Raw genomic sequence first — 4,671 nt, 5'->3', positions numbered from 1 at the left:
GGGGGCTAATAGTGGCCCCAGAGCGCACTGCTTATCAGAATCCAGCCTATAGGAGGAGCTTTTCTAAATTCAAAGTATTCAAGGTAATGATATCACATTTATGAGATTTCTCTTAATGAACTTAAATTTCACATCTGGATTCTAGTCTTTGAAACTATGAATAGTCTTCGAGTTAGGAAGGTGGTCTTTCACGTATCCATGCATGAGTACGGAAAGCTTCTAACTTTCTTTTATTAAGAAAAAAAACCAAAAAAAAATTCCAGAGAAGTCTTCTCAGATAAACAGGTTAATTTTGCAATTGACCAAAGTTTGTCAGAAATTTGACTTTTTATACAAGACTTTTCGGGAAGTCTTCTCGAAGAAAACTTCTATAGGTCTTCTAAAAGTTTTTCCGAAGTCTTCTCATTGTTGCAAGAAGTCTGTGTGGGTTACTTTTGCAGTTGAAAAATAATAGTAAAACATTTAATATTAATGAAAAGACTTCTTTAGAAGTATTCTTAAATTTTATTCCGGGTTTTGGTCAAACATTTGGTTACGAGAGAACACAGAGAATTTTTCTCTAGAAAAGACAAATATAATCAATTGCAAAAGTATCTCAGGTAGACTTCTTGCGACATTGAGAAGACTTTCAGAAGACTTATATAGAAGTCTTCCCCGAGAAGATTTCCCGATAAGTCTTCTATAAAAAGTGAAATTTCTTAAAAACTTCGGTCAATTGCAAAACTAACATGTTTATCTGAAAAGACTTCTCGAGAAGTCTTTTTTGGCATTTTCTTGAATTTTTCAAATTCAAAAGTAAGCCAATATTTACAAAGGAAGACTTCTCAAAATGTCTTCTGTAGAGTAGTCTTCTTAAGAAGTCTTCCTTCATAAATTTGCAATTGCGAAAATGACCTAAATAGAAGATTTTTTAGGAAGTCTTCTACGTTATTGTTTAATAAACTTTCATTTTCTCTGCAATTAAAATATTTTAATATTTTCTTATTAATTCATGTGTATTAGTCAATATTGGGGCTCATGGATAAAATTCATAAATTATTTGGTGATAATTATTAGATTTCAAATATTTATGTTTACTAATTTTTCTAGCTAATCTGAGAAGACTTCTCCAGAAGTCTTAGAAGACTTCTTAAGAAGTCTACTACATTAGATTTTCAAGAGTGTTAAGTAACTTTCAGGTATGTTTTTAACTTTCAAAAGTGTTAAGTAAGTTCAAGAATATCAAGTCATGTGGTTTAATGTGTTTTTAGATAATAAGATATACATAAAATTAAAAAGTTTCAACTTTCACTTAAAATTCAAGTTTGATCTTTTGTGAATTTGAATAAGTTTTCTTGTGAAGTCTTCCCTCTTAGTTTTGGTAAATTTGACTAAGTTTTGTGTTGTTGTGTTTTGTTATGAGTGGGTAGAATGGTTAAAAAAAAAAATTGGTATGTTGTATCAATAACTTCAATAATGTCAAGTACTTTTGGCAAAACATGAACATATTTACCAAATTCTTTTGATTAACATCTCTTCAAGTTTACAAAAGAACTCACAACTAAAATAGTACACATACAAATCATAAAATAGACCATAAATAAAACTATTACACATGGAGGTAGATATTATTCCTCAACATAGATAAACTTGGACTCCACTTGACATTATTCCTTTGTGCCACATTGGGCAGAAGACTTCCTGAAGATTTCGTGGAAGTCTTCTCGCATAAAATACATTAGAAGACAGTCTTCCAAGGGTCTTCCTAGAGCCTTCCGAGAGTCTTTTGAGAATTCTTCCAAAGTCTGACTCAGATCTGAAAAAATCTGCATATTCAAAAGCATTCAAATGGCTTCAAAACAAAGAAATCTTCAAAAATAATTTTTTATGCTTAAATAATAAACAAAACAATCATATTAGGTTGAATCTATAATTTTTAGAATCTAATATATAAATACACAAAAAATACATATCCAAAATTTGTACTACTTTGGGCAGAAAATTTCGGATGACTTCCTGAAGACTTCGTGGGACGTCTTCTAGCATAAAATTCATTAGAAGACTTCCTAAGAAGTCTTCCCAGAGTCTTCTGAAAAGTCATTTGAAAAGTCTTCCAAAGTCTGACTCAGATCTGAAAATTTTGAATATTCAAAAGCACTCAAATGGCTTCAAAACAAAGAAAACTTTAAAATATTTTTTATGCTTAGTAATAAACAAAACAGTCACATTAAATTGAATCTATAACTTTTTAGAATCTAATATGTAAAAGACACAAAATACATATCCAAAATTTATACTACTTTAGGCAGAAGACTTCAGAAGACTTTGTGGGAAGTCTTCAAGCATAAAATGCATTTGAAGAGTTGCCTAGAAGTCTTCCGAGGAGTCTTCCAAGAGTCTTTTGAGAAGTCTTTCAAAGTCTGTTTCAGATCTGAAAAACTTTCAAATTCCAAAACATTCAAATGGCTTCAAAACAGAGAAAAACATCAAAAATATAATTTTATGCTTAAATAATAAACAAAACAGTCACATTAGGTTTAATCTATAGATTTTTAGAATCTAATATATACAACACACAATAATACATATCCAAAATTTATAGATCTACCTTTGAATGAGTGAAATATGAGAACCATCTAATAGACAACCTACAAAAAGAAGATAAATTAGTGAGAATATATAAGAAAAAAAATGAGAAATGGATTAAAAGTTTGGTGTTTTGATGTTCAAAGAGATTAGAGAGAGGTTGGAGAGTTTTAGAGTGAGAAACATTACATTTTTGTTGCAGCCATTTGAGAGGAAGAAAGAAAATAGCCATTTGAGAGGAAGAAAGAAAATGTGTAAATTTCATTTATATATGGAGACAAAATTTCCAATTAAGTTAATATTTTTGATACATAAGACTTTTTGGAAAGTCTTTTAGACCCTAAAATAAAATACATGAGAAGACTTCTCGAAAATTTCGCTTTAGGCGGGAAACCTAAACTCTACTAAAATTTAGACGGGAAACCTAAATTCTATTAAAATTTAGGCGGGAATATGTGAGGAGACTTCTTAGGGAGTCTTCTTGTGAAGTCTTCATGGTAAGTCTTCTAGAAGTCTTCCAAACCATAACCTAATCAAATAACTAACTAAATTGCAAATAACAATTCATTAAACTTAAAATTAATTTATAAAGTGTTTAATATACACAAAACTAAACACATGTAGGTCATTTTTTTTAAAAAGTTAAGATTTCAAAATCAAACCATAAATACAAACAATGCTATAACATATGTTACTAAACCCTAAACCAAAGTGTTCTCGGAGTCTTCTGGACCCTATAATCAAATAACTAAGAAAAAAAAATATTTTATTAAACTTAAAAGAAACTTAGAAAGTGTTTAAATCAAGTTATTAGATAGTCAATAAACACATATAGGTCAAACTAAAAAAAACAAAGATAAGATTTCAAAATCTAACCCTAAAAATGCCAACAATACTATAACAGATGTTACCAAACCCTAAACCAAAGGCTATTATGATATCTACATTCACTCATTTAAGTTAAAAATAATTCAATTTTAGTAAAACTTAATTTCCATCATTTAGAAATGTTTATTAATACATGATTTCAATTTTTTCTCTTTCAAAATATTTTTATAAAATTTATTAATTACTTTTAAGATCTAATACATGAGAAGACTTTCCCTATAAGCCTTCTGGAAGACTTCGATTTAGGCGGAAAACTTAAATTCTTCTAAAATTTTGGCGGGAACCCAAAATTCAGCTAAAATTTAGGTGGGTTATGTCAAAAGACTTCTTGGGAAGTCTTATGCGAGTCTTCCAGACCCTACAATTAAATAACTAAGCAAAAACATTTCCTTAAATTTTTAAAATACTTTGAAAATGGTTAAATCAAGTTAAAAAGAAAAGAAAAGATGTCAAAATCTAACCCTAAAAATACCAACAGTGCAATAAAATTTGTTATCAAACCCTAAAACAGGGACTATCATGAATTAATCGACATTCACTCATCTATGTTGAAGATAATTCAATTTTAGTAAAACTAGATTTACATCATTTAGAAATGTTTATTATTACATGATTAGAAATGTTTATTATTACATGATTTCAATTTTTTGTCCATCAAAAGATTTTTTATAAAAGTTTTAAATTATTTTAAATATCTACTTAACAAGAAGACTTACAAACGGTAAAACTCAGTACGTGCTTTTTGTTTGGTCATAAGGAAGTTGTTGTAATTTCACTAGCTTTTTTGGTTACTTTTACATTTGATTGAATTTGGAGTACACTTTTGAATTAAAAATCAAGTTTTGACTCATTTTTGGAAATTTCTCCTAAAATCTGTATTTTAAAATGTAAATATTTTTGATAAAAATATATATTTCCTTTTTTATTTATGTTGTTTTACAAAATAATATGAAGACAAAGGTAAAATTAGTTATATATTTTTTTACAAAAAAAGTGTATATATATATACATACATATTTCACTTGATTATTAGTTTTGAGGTGTTTGTAATTCACATTCATAAAATAAATAGAAGACTATTCTAAATAATAATATGTCGCTCGCTTAATAAGGCTTCTGATTTGGAGTAAGGAATCATGATTAATTAACTCATTTTTTGAGTATATCGAGTGCAATATATTCGTATGAAATGAGCTACAGTTAGTTTTTTTTAATGGA

The sequence above is a fragment of the Brassica oleracea genome, chromosome C6, assembly GCF_000695525.1.
Source record: "Brassica oleracea var. oleracea cultivar TO1000 chromosome C6, BOL, whole genome shotgun sequence".
Classification (NCBI taxonomy): Eukaryota; Viridiplantae; Streptophyta; class Magnoliopsida; order Brassicales; family Brassicaceae; genus Brassica; species Brassica oleracea.
The sequence above is the reverse complement of the archived record's forward strand: the minus strand, read 5'-3'. Positions refer to the sequence as shown.